The following is a 19,045-nucleotide window of genomic DNA, read 5'->3' as shown; positions in this document are numbered from 1 at the left end:
TCATAGGAAATCTTTCAGAAGAGGTTGTTAGGTGTGTTAGAATTCCTTTTTTGCCATTTAATTGGACCAGATCAGGGCTTCTTAAAATTTTTCCACTCTCGAGCCCATTTTGCCCAAGAATTTTTTATTCTACTATAGGTATATAGGCATAAAATAGGTTTATATAATCTTTCACTGTTACCCGATTTTTTGCAACCCCACATAAAGTTATGTGATCCCATATGGAGTTGAGACCCACAGTTTAAGAAACTAGGAACTAGATAACCACTGTAATTTCTTCCAACTATGAAATTCTGTGATTCATAATTCATGTAAGTTCATTTAAATGTTATAGAAAATAAATAGGAGTAGCTAGGTGGCACAGTTAATAGAGTACTGGTCCTGAAATTGGTAGGACCTGAGTTCAAATATTTTATGCTACTAGCTGTGTGACCCTGGGCAAGTCACTTAACCCCAGTTACCTTAAACACTGGGGCCATCTCCAGTCATCCTGATATATATCTTATCACTGGACTCAGATGGCTCTGGAGGAGAAAGTGAAACTGGTGACTTTGCACAGTCCTCCCTCACTTAAATCCATTTCACTTCAAGTCATGGCATCACCCTGATGTCATGGTCCTCTTCCAGAATGAAGGACAAACAAAAATAACAATATTGAAAATGAATACTTGTTCTTTTTCTTGTTCACCCATATATTGGTTGACCCATAAATCTTATATTAGCCTAATGTGTGTCTTGATCCCAGCAAATGTCTGTTTCCTTACTATGTGCACAGCACGCTGCTGTTGTCACTGTCACTGATATTCAACATGCTAGAGACACTCTTTAAAGGTTTCTAAGTTACTTTGAACCCTGAGATTTCAAGCCATTTTGGCCTCAGATGCTGTTTCTGGTGAAACATCCAAACTTCTCCCCATCATCACTCCCTTTATAGATTTTACACCTTCTTTTTGCTCTTGTCTATCCACGTTTCCACTTAGGGAATCATTCATTGCTACAGTGTCCTAGGTCATTCCCAAGAGGTTACATTACCCTCACAACTTCTCTCCTTCCCATTTTTTAATACCAGAAGTAGTCATGTAGCAGCAGGATGCCAGTGAGAGCATGCAAACCATAGTTCTTCTTTATCTATGGCCATTTGACTTATTGTAAAAGAGTGAAGCATCTGCTGTTTCATCAGTTGGCAACTCTTAGCTAGGTGTTACTTCATCTAAATGTGATATCTTTTTAAATAATATTATAAACTTCCTTCTTTTCCAGAACTTCCAATTATAAATCTAAGCATATACCCAAGTAGAACTTTGGGAAGAAAAGACTTCACAAGGTTTTTAAAAGTTATTTTTAACTTTACTTTGTTTCTCTCAGAGCTGTACAGAAATAACCTAAAATAATGTTTGTCCTCTAGAGTAAAGCATTTGTTTGCTTTGTACAGCAAGGACCTTCTCTCTCAAATCCTCTTGGCCATGAATCATATGACTAAAAAACAAACAAGAAAAGGATATTCTTGTCCAAACTTCCCCTTAATATTGGCAAAGTGAGGTTTAGCTTGCCTGTTCATCCATATAACTTTTAGTTATGGAGTAACCAAAAATTTCCAAATTCTGCACGAATTACCTAGGATATATCTATATTTTGGGGAGAATTAAGTATAGAATAGCTTATCTGATGATTATAGACATCTTTTTTTTTTTTGGTGGGGCAATGAGGGTGAAGTGACTTGCCCAGGGTCACACAGCTAGTAAGTGTCAAGTGTCTGAGGCCGGATTTGAACTCAGGTCCTCCTGACTCCAGGGCTGGTGCTTTATCCGCTGCAGCGCCACCTAGCTGCCCCTGATTATGGACATCTTAATAGTACAGATCAGAATACATCAGGATTAGGTGGACCATGCCATCATGACTTGGTTATCTTCCATAGACATACCCCTGTGTTAAAGCAAAGAAAGTTCAATGGGGAATTAAATCATCATTGCATGGTCTAGAGAGGTCAATTTAGAAGATTCTAAAGTTGATCTGTAATGACAAATATAGTGTCATGTGTTTTTGGAATTTCAAATACATACTTGTCTTCCTCTGGCTTCTATAATTTCATCTTTATTCTCATTTATGTTTAAATAGTTATGCCTATTAATTCCAACTACATCATTTAAAAATATTTCTCACTTATACTAGTCTTTACTTGAAAATGCTTCTAAATGTATTTTTATAAGGAATGCTGACATCGAAAGCAGATAACTTCTTTTTAGTAGTACAGTGAATAGAGTGATACCAGCATGCCTTATGCACACATCAGAATCTACTGGAATTTTGAAGTGTGAATAAACCTGGGATTGAACCTGACCTTAGCTTAGCAAGGGAATTTGGAGGATCTTAAACTGCTAGAAATAGTAAATTTTCAGCCTTCAAACAGTTTGGATATGAAAACCATGGATAAGAGATATATCCCTTATCAGATGGGACAAGCCCAAGTAGGGCACTCCATATTATGTGGAAAGAACACTAATATTCCAAAAGAATCTGGTTTTCTCTTTAGTAATTCACAAACTGCACTTGTATCCCTCTGTATTCGTGTGCCAAGGCTGTGGGGTTAGCTGGTAGCATCAGAGCCCACAGCTAATGAAGAGATCATCCTAGACATAAATCATTTTCATCCAGTTAAACTTTTGTTATCTTCATGGTTTTTCCCACGGGTACCAATTGCTGGACCCTGGATCCCCAGATCTGCAGATGTCTGCTTCTGGACACAAGGATTAACTAAACCGCAAAGGATGAAAATTCATTTCTAGTTAACAGCAAAACTACTGAAGGTGGGCTTGCTCTAGTCTCTTTTTACATGGATAGTAGGAATTTAGTGTGTTGAGAATTCTCCTTGGTTACATAATCATCTAGTCTCTTGCATTGGGTTAAATATTGTTAGGCAAAAATGAAACAAAGAGAAGCCTACTCTTTTAAGTTTTTATTTAATTTACCCAGGTGCCTTCATGATTTTATATTCCCACCCATTACAAAAAAGAATGGGCATTGATATTAAAACAGCTTGCTCCCCTCCGAATTGTCCACTGTATCTTTCTCTTCTCTCATCTTGTTTTTTCCCCCTTAATGGAACTAGGCTTTCATTTGGTACATTAAAGGACTAATCTAAATGTTATTAAGTCATTAATATAAATAGCATTTGTAGCCACTGTGGATGAGAGATTTTCTATTCACTGTCTTTTTTAGTACATTAATGTATGACCTGACATGGAACTAACAATGAGGACTGAAAATCATATTTACTTCAAATCATTTTGGCTTTAACTCAATTTATTAAGCCTTAGAAATATAAATTAAGCATATTTATTAACTACTTAAATCAATATATCAAGATGATGGAGAAAAGTGCAAATCTGTATTATAGAACAGTTTCCAACTAACGTTTAGATGAATTCATCAAAGTGGACTCAGCCCAGATGTCAAATTTCTATTAAAATGCACATAGGTTTCATATTTGAGAAGAAGCAACAGCAGTTTGTCCAAAATATATATTAAATTTTTACCAAAATGGAAATTCTGTATTGCTCCTAGGGGCTTTTGTTGATCTTGAAATGTGCCCAACATAACCCCATTTCAGCCTCAGTGAAACATGCCATCTTGCTTTGTGTGAGTTTCCTTTCTTGTTTTTTTTTTCTTTTTCTTTTCCTTTTCTTTTTTGGTAGGGCAGTGAGGGTTAAGTGACTTGCCCAGAGTCTCACAACTAGTAAGTGTCAAATGTCTAAGGTCGGATTTGAACTCATATCTTCCTGAATCCAGGGCCAGTGCTTTATCCACTGCGCCACTTAGCTGCCCCCTGTTTCATTCATCTTATACAAGTTGATTTTCAGAATCATATTTTAGTCAAATCAAAATTATCTGCTGAAATCCATTTCCCTTTAAAGTTGAACAGCTTCATTTTTCTCATTTGGAGATGACCTTCCCTGGGCTTTTGGTTCAGTGATAGGTTTTTTTTTCCTTCTTCAGGCATGACTGCTTTCAGTGGAAAGATAGACAATTACATACATGAAGATGATCGTTTCCTGTCTATTTTTACTGTATGCCTGCCCTAGAATGTATTTCCTTATTCTTCCCTGGACTTGAAAGCCTTGGCATGAACCATGATAGGGTGAGTTCATGTATTATAAGATTAGAGAGCTAGTACTGGAAGGAACTTTAAAGATAATATAATCCAAGCCGTTCCTCCTTTTCCTCCTCCTCTTCTTCCTCTACTTTCTCTTCTCCTTCCTTCTTTTTCTCCAGCTGCTACTAGCTAGCACTTATCTGCTTTTAAGATTTGCAGACATCTCATTTGATCCTATGGGATAGATAATATTTTTGTTTCTGTTTTAGAGTTGAGGAAAATAAGGCATACAGAGGTTATGTGACTTACCCAGGGCCACACCACTAGGAACTAGCTGAGACTATATTTGAATGTGGAAGATCCTTACTCTAGATCCAGGGTCACCTACTAGAGGACCAGAGAGGAGAAGTGATTTTTAAAGATCAGACAGGTAGGAAGTACCAGGGACTGGATTCAAACACAGATTTATTCTCTGCCTCTAAATCCATTGTTTTTGCCCCTGAATCATGATGACATTATATTGATAAGAGTTCAAGTGAAGAAAAGCATTGCTGTCACATCTTCACTTGTGTTATAATAAGCATCCTCCAGAAATTGAGACTATTTCTTACTCAGTTTTCTCTTTGTTGAAAAGAGCTTCATTATGAGGAATGATATTAAAACTTTTATTTCAGTAGTGATATTGTGCATTTTCAGGTTTTACTTCCTCCAGTCATACAATCATGATATTGTCCAAAATAAGTACATTAATTTTTTTCACACAGATGAACATTATTTTTAAATTTAAAGATTAAAGTAAAATTAAGTCACATAAAATGATTTTTCTAAGGGTGCTAAGGGACCTTAGAGACTATTCCAACCCATACATTAAAGGAATTCTTAATGTAACATACCTACCAAATGGCCACTCAGCCTCTACTTGAGGAACTCTAAGGAGCAGGAAGTAACCTCCTCTCATGATAGTTCATTCCACCTGTAGACAGTTCTGTTTGTGAGAAAGTAGGGTTTGTTCCTGACTTCCAGCCTAAATTCGTCTCTTTCCTACTTTTATCAGCATCATCATGGATGACCACCACAACCACCACAACCACCACAACCACCAACAACAGCAATGCTACTTGGTTTTGCCCTCTTAGGCCAAAACTAAAATTCTAATGCCTCTTTCACATATCAACTCTTCACACATTTGAATACAACCCTTACGTTTCTGCTATGTCTTCTCTTCTCCAGGCTAGCCATATCTAGTTCTTTCCGCCTTTGCTCACATGATATAGATTCAAGGCCCTTTGCCATTCTTGTTTTACCTCTTCTGGACACTCTAAAACCTATTCATCTCTCTCTTAACCTGTGGACCCCAGAACTGAACCCAACACTCCACATGAAGTCTAAAGAGGACCTAATACTATGGAATCATCGCCTCTCTATTTCTGGAAGCTTTGCCTCTCTTAATGCAGGCCAAGGTTACATTAGAATTTTTTGGCCTCATAGCACTGATTCCTTTTGAGCCTGTGGTCCATTAAACCCCCCAGTTATTTTTCAGAACTACTGTCCACCTTGCCTCCTCCATCTTCTCTTTGTAAAGTTATTTTTTTTTGTTCCTGAATGTAAGATCTTACCCTTATTCATACTAAATTTTCTCCAGCTAGATTCAACACAATTTTTGTCAGTATCTTTTCCCCCACTGGCTATCATCTAATATGTTAGTTATCCTTTCCAACTACATATCATCTGCAAATCTGATTACTTGTAATCACTACTTACCTTTCTAGATAGTTACTGCCCATCTCTTAAATCACCTATTCTAGAATTTTCCTAGGAACAGAAAGCAAGCTCCCTGGCCTATAGATTGCATGCTCTTTTCTCTCTCCCTCTTCCCCTTTTAAAAAATAGGCATAGAATTTGCCCTTCTTGGTTCTTGTATAACCTCACTTGTTTTCTGAGAATTTTCAAATACCAATGACAGTGACTTAGTCTTCACATCCTCCCATTCTTTTGTTGCCCAAGGATGTGGTTCTTCTGGGCCAGTTGACTTAAAATCATCCAGGGGAGATAAGGGCTCTCTCAGTTTGCATTTTGACTCCGTTAGTCATTTTTTCCTGTCATTTCCATTGCATAGGTCATTCTCTTAAGTATAGAAAACAGAAGCCAAATTAGAATTGAACAGCTCTGAATTCTCTCTGTTTTCACTTATCTTCATCCCTTCAACCCCCAAGCAAAGGTTCTAACCTTCCTTTAACCCTCCCTATTCTCATGCTATAACTAATAAGCAAACAAATAAAGCAAAACCAAAACTAAATGCTCCGTTATTTTCACTTGCTTCCTTTGTCAATCTCAATTCATTCTGAAGTTTATGCTCCTGCCACTGTTTGAACATGGTTGTGCCATCTTCTGTACATCTTTCAAGATGTTAGCTGCTTAGTGACTTCTATGTGTATTCACATCAGTATCTTCAGGGAACTCCAGTGGTTTTTTTCCTCTCTGCATTAGAATCCCTTCCTTTTGTATCTTCTGAATTTTATCCTCAAATTTCTCACATTGGTCTTGGTGTGACATCCCCAGTAATGTTTCAGTTCAGGAAATTCTACCTATATATTCTCTGAACCTTTTGAGATCTATTTTGCTCAAATCTAGGGTACACATCAGACTATGCACAAATTGCCTTTCCTTCTCACAAGATTGGAAGCATGACAGAGTACATAGAGTGCTGCCCTCAACAAAGGAAGACCTAGGTTCAAGTCCAGTTGTAGGATCACACTGGCTATATGACCTTGGTAAAGTCACTGAACATCTCAGTGTTCTAGGCTACTGATATGAGGCTCAAATAGAAATGTGCCCACTAAAACACACATACAGATCTCTGCTGCCTGCCTGTTGAATTAGAACATTGGCCATATTCTATTGTTTTTTATTTCTTTTTCTAAGTATTTCCCATTTACGTTTTAATCTGGTTCTGCAAACACTCCATTGAGGGTTTGACACCTTTGTTTTAGGTGACTCTCAAGACACTTAGTTGCAGAGAAACTGCCTACCTTCCTTGATAAGAGGAAGTTTCCTTACCTGATTGTCTCCTATACCAATGAATTCCTAGTCCCAGTCCCTATCTCTAGCCCTATCAAAAACTCTAGGCTATATAGATCTCTAGAGAGTAAGACAGATGGATAAAGGATTTAGAACACATTTACTATGTGCCAAACATTATGCTTAGTGCTGGGGATACAAATAGAGTATGTAGCACAGCCCCTGCACTTCAGGAGCTTATGTTCCAGTGAAGAAGACTATACTGTAAACAGGTACTGAAAAGTAGGTTTGGAAGGAAGGTACTTGGCGAGAGTATGTGCTGAAGAGATGGCTTGGAAGTGCCATGGAGACCTAGACCCTATCAGAAGCAGAGAACCTGTGTGTGTAGTACAAGTTTTCAGGGTGATGCCAATGGTCAGAGAATAGAGGGGTGGTGGTGAGACAGGAAGAGATCCCACCCATCCATGTTTTCTATTATTTCTACCCCAGCAACCCATTAGTGAAAATCACATTCAGAATAGAAATCTCCTTGTTGGTTGGTTCCTTTACCTCTTGAAGAATAAAATTATCATGAAAGCATTTCCACTTTATCCTCCCTAAAAACCTGCAATGTAGAGAAGAGTTCTTTGAATTCCATCACCTTCTCAAGCAGGAGAGCTAACACTTGAGACACATAGCACAGTTACTTAGCTGTAGCAAATATACAAACATCATCCACTCGGTGCAAATCACTACACTCTCTCTACTGGTTGAGATTTTATGGCCTTGATCTAAGATCTTTATCAGATATGTGGATAATTGACATTTCCAGGAATGACTTTAGCAGTCTTCTATGTGAGACTTTCAATTTGTTTCAAGAACGCCACATTTTTTTTCCTTTTTTCTTCAAATGATCTATAATACACTCTGATAATAAAAATGGTTCTTGTTTCTCACCCCTTTGATCTTTTCCTATGTGTTTTTCTTCTTTCTTCATCCTTCCCCTTCCTGGATTTCCTCATATCATGATGTCCTCCTCATAAACAATGCTAACCTATTCCACTCCTACTCCTCTCCCTCCCCATTCCCAAGATATATCCATCCAAAACCATGGTAACATAATGTATTTCATCCCCTCACTACACAGTGATACCTATAAAGTCAGATTTCCCTCCTCGAATTAGGACCTTGAAGTGGGTTCCTCTTTGTTATTTCCTGAGCTTTTAGTATCTGAAAGTTCATTTGACATTATGACTTTTAACTATTGGCTCGTTTCTTAGATTTGTCTCCTGTGAAGTTATGGTTATCTCAAATGCTATTTTACTTCCTTCACTCTAGCTTTTCTATGGTATTCATAGGATGTGGATATTCATGGACAGTTTTTTTCACTCCCTCTTTATTTTATTTTCAAGTTCCTTTTGATAAAACTTGTAAGAACCCAAGCAAATACATTTTTATCAGTCTTTGTTGGGTAAAATACATCCTTGGCTAGGAGCCTATCATCCCTCTATTAAAAGTTATGGTTTGGAAATATAAGTCTCATTCTTAGACACTAACTTTCATTTTACAAAGATTTATTCTGCAGCTAACTTTGCAGGACAGTTTTCACAGAATTTTTGAGTTTAGAGGGACTTCTACAGCTTTTTTTTTTGCACGCACAGTGAGGGTTAAGTGACTTGCCCAGGGTTACACAGCTAGTAAGTGTCAAGTATCTGAGGTCACATTTGAACTCAGGTCCTCCTGAATCCAAGGCCAGTGCTTTATCCACTGTGCCACCCAGATGCCCCCTTCCACAGCTTTTGACTTCAAAACATACCCCCAAATCAATCCTGCCACCAAAAAAAATGCCAAAAATGATCATCTAGATGAGGAAAATGATGAAAGGAACCCACCCATCAACTTGAGCAGTCCATTTTGCTTTTGGACACCTCTAATTGTTGGGTTGTTCTTTTCTTATATTAACCCCAAATTTGACTATAATATCTACTTATTGCTCATTCTCAGAATGAAAGTTTTGGTCCTCTAAAGTCTGTTTCACTTCTCTGTATGAGATCTGAAAATGTTGATTCCCTTTTTGCTCCTTTGAGCCAAGACAAATAAGTCGAATCCCTCTTTAGGACAGATATTCAGACATTTGAAGATGGCTGTCATGTTCACCTTGAGCCTTCTCTTCTCCAGTATCAACCTCCCAGTTTCTTCAACTGATCGTCATATGGTATAACATTAAGATCCTTAACTATCTTGACTATCCTAGAGTTTATCAATGGCCTTTCTAAACTGTATTCTGTGAAGCAAAGAATATTATTTTTCACAAAAGAATTTGGTTTCTGCCTCAATTTCCATCTGATGTCATAATGGAAGTGTTGCCAAAAATGAGTGATGTAAAAACATCATGTGACTTTTTATGGTGGTCATAAAAACACAATGCAAATGTATCTGAATCCAGTAGAAAAGATGTTATTTGAGGTGAGATAGTCAACATGAAACATTTTTTCTTGTCTAAGGAAACTCTTGATATAGATATGATTTTCTTAAACACTTGCCTGTCTCAATTTAGGATTTCATATATTAGAAACAGTAAATATTTGGATAAATATATATTGTAACTTATAGTATCCATATTAACCATGAAACATTTGTTGATTTTTGGAAAAAAAAATAGAAATGAACTAATTAATGATTCTTTTATCTAAATATTGGCTAATTTATGCCTTCAAAATTTTGGTTATTTGTGGGGGGGGAGGCAAAGCACAAATCCAGCCCCCCAATCACAGAACAAAAACCCACTCAGATAAATTACAGAATTAAATAAAAGTGAATAGCTATCAAACTAATAGATTATATTTGGCAGAAATCATTGTAAATAATTCTTTTTTTTTTTTTGACTACACTATGAATTTGCTTTTAGGAATTTTCAAAGTGACTTATGTTTGATTGAAAGGCACATGCTGAGTTCGGTAACAGACCTTGTTATTTAGTTTATGGAGTAGTGCTCCTAAAAGATTTTTATAAGATTGGCCTTATAAAAATTCAAATTGAATATGCCATTCCATTAATTAAGCAATGCTCTGTTTAATTAGGATTTTAAAAAAGATGATGGATACTGGATTAAGAATGGCAGGTGTGAAGATAGTAGACTGTTCTACCAATGCTTTACAGCAGCTTAATTTTCATATGCTCAATAACCTATAATAAGATCATAGATCTAACACTAGAAGGGACTCTGCAGGCCATCTAGTCCAACATCTTCATTTTTCTGAGACACAGAGAGGTTAAGTGACTTCTCCAAGGTCACAGAAAAAGGTCAGATACAAGAATTGAACTGAGGTCCACTAACAGCTAATCTAGAGTTATTGCTATTTTCATTGCACCATACTTATGAAAATATGCCAGTATATACTAAAAATGCATTACAAGTTTTGTTCTAATGATTTATAAACTGACATTGTGATTCTGGCCATGAAGGACCCATGATAGTGACATTCTTAAATTATTCCAAGTGAAAGTTAATGTCTTGTTCCTTATGCATGACTGGCTGGGCATTGTTAGCTTTTTTATTTGGTATTTTCACTTTTACTTTACTTCTTAAAATTAAAATATTTTTGTTTATTTCATTAAATATTTCCCAATTACAAGTAAAAAGATTTTAACTTTTTAAAATTTTGAGTTCCAAATTCTCTCCCTTCTTCCATGAGAAGGCAAGCAATTTGTTAGCATGTGAAGTTATGTAAAACATTTCCATTTTAGTCGTGTTTCAAAAGAAAACGCAAACATAATAAATAATAAAAAGGAAAAAAATTATAAAAGTTTGCTTCAATCTGCATTCAGAGTTCATCAGTTCTTTCTCTGGAGGTGGACAGAATTTTTTCACATGGGTCCTTTGGAATTGTTTTGGATCGTTGTCTTGATCAGAGTAGTTGGGTCTTTAACAATTGCTTTTCCCTACAATGTTGCTATGACTGTATACAATGTTCACCTGGCTCTGCTCAGTTCAGTTCGTATATGTTTGTATAAGTCATCACAGGTTTTCTGAAACCATCCTGCTCATCATTTTGTATACTACAATAGTATTCTATCACAATCATATACCATAATTAGTCCAGACATTTTCTAATTGATGGGCATCCCATAAATTTCAAATTTTTTCCCCACCTTTAAAAGAGCTGCTATAAATATTTTTGTGTAGATAGGTCCTTTTCACTTTTCTTTGATTTCTTTGGGATACAGACCAAGTAGTGCTATTGTTGAGTTAAAAGATATGCACAGTTGTTATAGCCTCTTTGGCATAGTTCCAGATTGTTCTTTGAGATGTTTGGACTCCACCAACAGTGTGTTAGTGTCCCAATTTTTCCACATCTCCTCCAGCATTTGTCATTTTCCTTTTCTTTCATTTTAGTCAATTTTATAGATGTAAGATGGTACCTCAGAGTTGTTTTAATTTGCATTTCTTTAATCAGTAGTGATTTAGAGCATTTGTAATAGTTTTGATAGCTTTGATCTCTTCTTCTGAAAGCTTCCTCTTCATATCTTTTGACCAATAATCAATGGGTGAATGGCTCTTATTTTTTTTTATAAATTTGGCTCAGTTCTCTGTTTGGCTTATGTCTCATGTGAGACATGAGAACTTTACCAGAGAAACTTGCTGTAAATCCCCCTCCACACTTTTCTATCTTTCTTATAATTTTTGGCTGCATTGTATTTGTTTGTACAAATGTTTTTTTTTTAATTAATAAAGTATTTTTTTCCCGTTACATGTAAAGATAGTTCTCAACTTTTGTTTATACAAGCTCTCCAATTGCAGATTTTTTTCTCCCTCCCACCCCCTAGACAGCAGGCAATCTGATATAGGTTATATATATATATATACATACACACATATACATATACATAATAACATTAAACATATTTCTGCATTAGTCATGTTATAAGAGAAAAATAAGAGCAATGATGACAAACCTCAAAATAGATAAACATCAGCACCAAAAACAAAAGAAGTAGTATGGTTCATTCAGCATCTATACTCCACAGTTCTTTTTTTTCCTGGATTTGGAGATCCTCTTCCATCATGAGTCCCCTGGAATTCTTCCGTACCATTGCATTGGTGAGAAGAATCTAGTCTGTCACAGTAGGTCAACACACAATGTTGATGATACTGTGTACAATGTTCTTCTGGTTCTGCTCATCTCACTCATCATCAGCCCACGCAAGACCCTCCAGGTTTCTCTGAACTCCTCCTGCTCATCATTTCTTACAGCACAATAGTATTCCATTGTATTCATATACCACAACTTGTCCAGCCATTCCCCAATTGATGGGCACCCCCTCAACTTCCAATTCCTTACTACCACGTAAAGAGCAGCTATAAATATTTTTGTACATGTGGGTCCCTTTCCCCTTTCCATGATTTCTTTGGGGAAAAGACCCAAAAGTGGTATTGCTGGGTCAAAGGGTATGCACAGCTTTATCACCCTTTGGGCATAATTCCAAATTGCTCTCCAGAATGGTTGGATCAGCTCACAGCTCCACCAACAATGGATTAGTGTTCCAATTTTCTCACAGCTTCTCCAACATTTATTATTTTCCTTTTTTGTCATTTTAGCCAATCTGATAGGTGTCAGGTGGTACCTCAGAGATGTTTTTATTTGCATCTCTCTAATCATTCGAGATTTAGAGCATTTTTTCATATGGGAATAGATAGCTTTGGTTTCTTCATCAGAAAACTGCCTGTTCATATCCTTTGACCATTTCTCAATTGGGGAATGACTTGGATTCTTATGAATTTGATTTAGTTCCCTATATATTTTAGAAATGAGGCCTTTATCAGAAGTACTGGCCAGAAAAATTGTTTCCCAGCTTTCTGCCTCCCTTCTAATTTTGGATGCATTGTTTCTGTTTGTACAAAATTTCTTTAATTTAGTGTAACCAAAATCATCCATTTTGCATTTTGTAATATATTCTATCTCTTGTTTGTTCATCAACTGTTTTCCTTTCCAAAGATCTGATAGGTATACTATTCCTTGCTCTCCTAATTTACCTATGGTATCACTTCTTATGTCTAAATCATGTATCCATTTTGACCTTATTTTAGTATAAGGTGTAAGATGTTGGTCTATGCCTAATTTCTGCCGTACTATCTTCCAGTTTTTCCAGCAGTTTTTGTCAAATACTGAGTTCCTAACCCAGAAGCTGGAGTCTTTGGGTTTATCAAACACTACATTACCAGTGTCATTTACTACTGCCAAACTGTGAGATTTAAAATTGGATATTAGATCATAATTCTCCCCTCTTTAACCTTTCCCTTAATTTATCTCCCAGACTAGTAAATGGAAGAAACTTCTGGTTTTCTAGTTAGAGCTTTTATTGTATGGTAGTCACAAGGTGATGTTGATTAGAAGGATAGGAAAGTAGAAACACAATACAAATTGTCTTAAGTCTAAGCTTAGTCTATATTCCATATAAAACTCACCAAAAGCCAAAGGCCACCTTTGGGGAGAGAGAGACCGTGTCAAGCGCGTGCTGCTGCTAACCGCGAGCCGGGCCCAGTAGAACTCTCATCAGCATCAGCCTGTGCAGCGTAGTCAGGAGACCAGCAGAGCAGGAAAAAGTCCCACTTCCATTCTCTCCTTGCCTTTTAAGCTCGCACCCCGGAAGTGGAGTGCTAGCAGGCAGTCTGACGTGCGCAGCAGGCGGACTGGCGTGCGTAGCTCATGCCATTGGTCTCCTTCCCGAAAGGGTGGTCCTTCAAAAACTGGCGTCTTTCAGTTATCCTAACCGACTGTTAAAAACTTTCATTTTTTTTTTTTACCATATTTCCCCCCTTTGCTTCCTGTGCAGTACAAATGGTTTTTAATTTCATGTAATCAAAGTTGTCTATTTCACTTCCTGTGAAATATAGCTCTATCTCTTTTTTTGGTAATAAACTCTTCCCTTACCCATATATCTGACAGGTACAGTTTTCTGTGCTCCCCTAATTTACTTATGGTATTATACTTTATGTCTAAATCATTAACCATTAACCATTTTGATTTTATATTGGTATATGGCACGAGATGTTGGTCTATGCCTAGTTTCTGCCAAACTGCTTTTGCCCTCTCTGCTCTTGGGTCCTGTGTTACTCTCTTGGTTCTCTTCTTACATATATGACTTTCTTCTCTCAGTCTCTTTTACTGGATTATCATCGATAAACTGGTCCCTAAAAGTGACTATCTGCCAGTGCTTCTGTTTCTATATTTGCTCCATTGGTGTCATCTATTTCTGTTAGAGGGCAGGATCTTAGTGGATCTGGTGAAGCATAATTCAACCCTCCACATTCTTACATTACCTGATGGCACCATTAAAAACAAGAAAGTTGTGGTATAGACCTTGGACAGTGGGTTGTTAACTTTCCCCTAAGTTGGGTTGATTTAGGACCTATCTGTGGGTCTTTTGGGCAAGAATATAAAATCAGTTTTAGGACACTGACAGGGAGCTCTTGATATTCTAGGAAACGTTGTTGGAAACTTTTTGTAACCTCCCAGCTAATGACTTTTATCTGTTTTTATGTTCTTCTTTTTAATTGCCTTGGGAAATGGCTTTTACTGGGGGTGGGGGGAGTATTTGGATATGTTTTATTACCTGGACTGTTTAGATACTCAGACTGTGATTATACCACTGCACTAGATGTGGAATAGTGACTTGGGCAACTCTCTTGGGTTTGATTTTCATCTTTGTGTAAACAACTCCCAGATTCAACCCTAACTGTTTTCCTGAGTTCTGATCTCAAATCACTAACTGCATGTTTGACATCTCCACCTATGTATACCATTAGCATCTGAAACTCAACTTATCTAAAATAAAACTCATATTCTTCCCTCATACCTAAAGATTGCTCCTTATAAAGACATCTCTGGGTTTTGTTTTTTATTTTTTGTTTTTTAGGACATTTCCATCTTCACTCTCTTGCAGCATCAGAATCTTGAGTAGATCATGCCTTTTACTTTCCCCTAACTTGCTAGAGCTATTATTCTACTGTCAAGTCTTCTCAGTTTTTTGCATCTGTTCTTTTTCTGTATTCATAGAAACCCTAGTTCAGGCCTTCATCATTTTGTCATTCGATGCCTATAATGATTCCATAATTGGTTTCCTTTCTTTCAGTCTCTCTTCCCTCTAATGTATGATCTGTGAAGTTGCCAAAATATCTTCCTATGGAATCCATATGACTTAATGTTTAATTACTTAATCACCTTAATGCTCAAAAATCTACCTCAGTGCCTCTCTACTCTAGACCATTTTCCATGCAACTACAAAAGTAATTTTTGTAAAGTGCAACTCTATCTCTGCCACTTCCTTACTCAGTAAACTCTTCTGATTCCCCATTACCTTTTAGAACTCCCATGGGAAAAATTTGAAGATGGATTTTTTTTCCTTGTTTGCTTTAACAATAATAACAGTCTTTACCAGTTAGAGATAGTTATGACTACATTCTTCACTTTAAAGTTGTGATTAGAATAAATTCATTCAAATTCAAAATTCTCTATTGAGAATTATTCATACTAACTTTTAAAACATGTATTAGAGTTACTGGAAGCACTGACTGATGAAGTCACTGGGAGGGAAACCATTTCTAATTCTATAGGATCTTGAGGAATGACTTGTGGCCAATTTTAGTCAAGCTATATTAAGATTAATGACTGTGATTTCAGACATGTAAATTTGTATCTAACTGAAATAAATTTATGGATTCTGGTTACTTAATCTTCAATTGCAAAACATATAAAATTATATAAACAAACTACAAATGTGGATATTTTCTTTTAGAAATATATTTTGTTGTGATGGTAAAATGCATTTTAAAAATCCAGATGAAACTTTTTACTTCCTCCAGATAAAAATGAGAAATAGAAATCATTAGGATATATCGCTAATCCAGTCTTCATTCGTGTTTTCTTCTTTGCTCGCAGTGTTTGGTGGAAGCAGGACTCTGGCCTAGGAGACTTCACACGTCCAGGTCTGTTATTCTGTGGTTGTTCTGATTGTGTTCTTTTCAGATGCCCTTATTCTAGATGCTAATGCTAATTTCGAACAGCTTCATTTTCTCTCACATAGAGTTTTTCAATCAACAGCTTTTCAGGTACTAGAGATGATAAAAACAACCATGGTATTTCTAGTGTCATGAATTATGAGATAGGGACAGATGATGTACTATCAGAGGAAATTTGACCCTTTCGAAAGTGATGGTTAAAATTTAACCTGACTTGGAGGTCATTGTAAAAAAAGAAAGAAAGAAACTGTTTAGGGAAAGCAAAAGAAACTTCTCTAGAAAATGACATTTCATAAATTATTTTGTATGATACCTTTTCCTTTCATACTGATAACACGTTCTTTCCTTAGTTCACAAAGCACAATACATCCCCTCACTGATTTTTGTGCATTATTTATAGGATAGACATCAGTGACTATTTTTTAAATCTGTGTTTTGAATAGAGGGCTAATTTCCATGACTTTTTTTTGTTAGTGTTAAAGTTTGCTGATTGCATACTTTGACTTGACAGTGCTAATAGTTCTGAATGAATGAAGAGAAGATCAAAATAATTGACTTTCCAACTAAAACTTATAAATGATGAACTTGGAAGAAGGCAAATAAGTCATGTGGTAAACTAGCGATTGTCTAGTAAAACTCATGTTTGACAGTGGTGACTTTCTAGGATGACTTTTGGGGGATATAACCCACAAGTGTATGCTTTATAACATTATGTATGTGTCATGAGTATATAAGCACCAAGTTGATATGTGAAAATATTATTAGCACCATAAACCAATAATGACAATATCATATCTTCCAAAAATGGGACACATACAGTAAATATGTCATATGAACTTTGTGTCCTTATGAGCTTTCAGGCATATACCTGGAAAACTGGGAGCTAGTCTATTAAGAAAATACTTTACAAAAGTGAACTTAGCAATGGGGTCTGCTGGAGTTATGACTTAGAAAAGTCAATAGAACAATGCTATTTTATATGTATAGTAATTTTATTCCAGTGTTATATGATTTGTCTTATATTTATTTTTCTCTTCCCTAAAAATTTCAGATATCCTTGTTTTTAAAAATCTTTTCCTTTATTGTCACATTCTGGGACTAGCCTTGAATCATCTTTCACATTCTAAATGTTTTTTATCATTAACAAGGTACATGGATCCCACAGTATTGATTTTACATTTTATTATTTCCCTCTTAATTCTATTGCCAATAAAGTAGTATGGAAAAGAGACATAACACAGGGAAAAATATCATCAAAGTAATTGCCTTATTCTCATTTACCATCTCTTTTTTCTCAATCTAATTTATTGACTGTTTTCACTTTAATTCTCTTTATACCTCACTTCTGCATGATGACGTATATTTATAAAGGAATAAAATATAGGATTAAATTATCTGAAAGCCCTGTATATTGATAGAGGTGGGAGGAGATGGTAAAATGTAAAACAGATCTCAGTTTGTTATTTTGTCTTTCTCGTAATCATTGTAAAGACTGTCAATGCCAATTGGACAGTTATATGAATCTAAGCCAAAATTGATAATATACTTGGCCATTTCTTTGTAGACTCTTTTTGTGTTATCTGAGGTTCCCCTATGTGAGAGAGATAAACATGGCTGGATATATAGCTACCAAATATTTTTTCTTTAGCTTCAGGCTTAATCCTATTTCTTTGTAAAACTGATTCTTTTGTCCACCCTGATAACAGGTCCCTCTGTTGTTGCTGATGATTTTTTCCCCAAATTACTACATTAATTTTGAAACTGCAGATATATCTGAATAAGCTCTCAGTTGTCCCCCTTGGAATATATTGCATGAAAACAGTTTAGCAAAACTACCTTATACTTAAATTTTTACTGACAGTATACATTGTCTTCTGTTTCTGTAGTTTATCAATAGTTAACAAAAAGGATATGTTATTTAACTTTGCTAATATGGTAAAATGCTGTCAGTTATTACTTTGCGGTATATTTTGATGTCAGTAACACTGAGGCCTATTCTTTCCTTCCTTTTCCATAATTTACCCTGATATTCCTCCTTATGAATTTCATTATTATTTTGTTTGATTTTAAAGAGTTTATCCTTAGTAATTGGGTTGGTATAACAGTGAATTGTAGAATGATATCACCATTTCCCCCATATTGGCTCATACCAGCCATGAACGTTGAATAGTTTTCCAATTTTTGAGTCCTTTTTTCTGCAAAAAACCATAGGACTATTTATGTAAGTCCTACATATATTTTGATAGTTTAAATGGAAGATATGTATTTCAAATGCTATTTCATTTCCAATCTCTTCCTCCTGGACTTTGTTAGTAATGTACAGAAAGGCTGGTAATTTTTGCATATTTCTTTTGCTTACTTCAACATTACTGAAACTATTGTCTTGATTGAAACTATTGTCATTGATTGATTCTATAGGGTTTTATACATATGAAAAATGCAAACCATCAACAGATGAAGAAATGATGGTATTTGAATACTGACTGAAGTATAATTTTGTTAGTTCCTCTTTCTAAAGTTATTCTGTGTATTTTCTTTCACAACTTGACTAATGTGAAGATGTTTGGAACATGTATGACTTATATTGAATTGCTTTATTCCATATGGAGGGTTGAGGAGGGAGGAAGAAAATTTAGAACACAAAGTTTTTTTAAAAAAATTTGATTGTTTTTTTTTTAATTTTTCTTTTGTTTTACATGTAACGGGGAAAATTCTAAATTAAAAAAATAAAAATAGGGTTCTCTGAGTAAACATCTTATAGTTTGCAAATAGAAAGTTTTTGTATTATTTTGCATATGCTTATTTCCTTAATTCTTTTTCCTTGTATTGTTTCTACAGCTAGCATTTCTAACTCTGTCAAAGATAGTGTAATACCTTGGATTCATTTACCCTTGAGATTCTCCTGAAGTTGGGAGGGACTAAATCCTTTGCTCCTTTTG

General features: G+C 35.7%; 1 long non-coding RNA gene across 1 annotated transcript in view; it reads left to right on the top strand.

Moving 5' to 3' along the window:
* Positions 1-19,045, top strand: part of LOC122733643 — a 454,683-nt gene that overhangs the window by 277,780 nt on the left and 157,858 nt on the right. The window contains exon 3 of the long non-coding RNA XR_006353937.1: positions 16,027-16,073. This is a non-coding gene — a long non-coding RNA (uncharacterized LOC122733643). The remainder of the gene's footprint in view (positions 1-16,026; positions 16,074-19,045) is intronic.

Source organism: Dromiciops gliroides, chromosome X (assembly GCF_019393635.1).
Source record: "Dromiciops gliroides isolate mDroGli1 chromosome X, mDroGli1.pri, whole genome shotgun sequence".
In the NCBI taxonomy this organism is placed as follows: domain Eukaryota; kingdom Metazoa; phylum Chordata; class Mammalia; order Microbiotheria; family Microbiotheriidae; genus Dromiciops; species Dromiciops gliroides.
The sequence above is the reverse complement of the archived record's forward strand: the minus strand, read 5'-3'. Positions and strand labels throughout refer to the sequence as shown.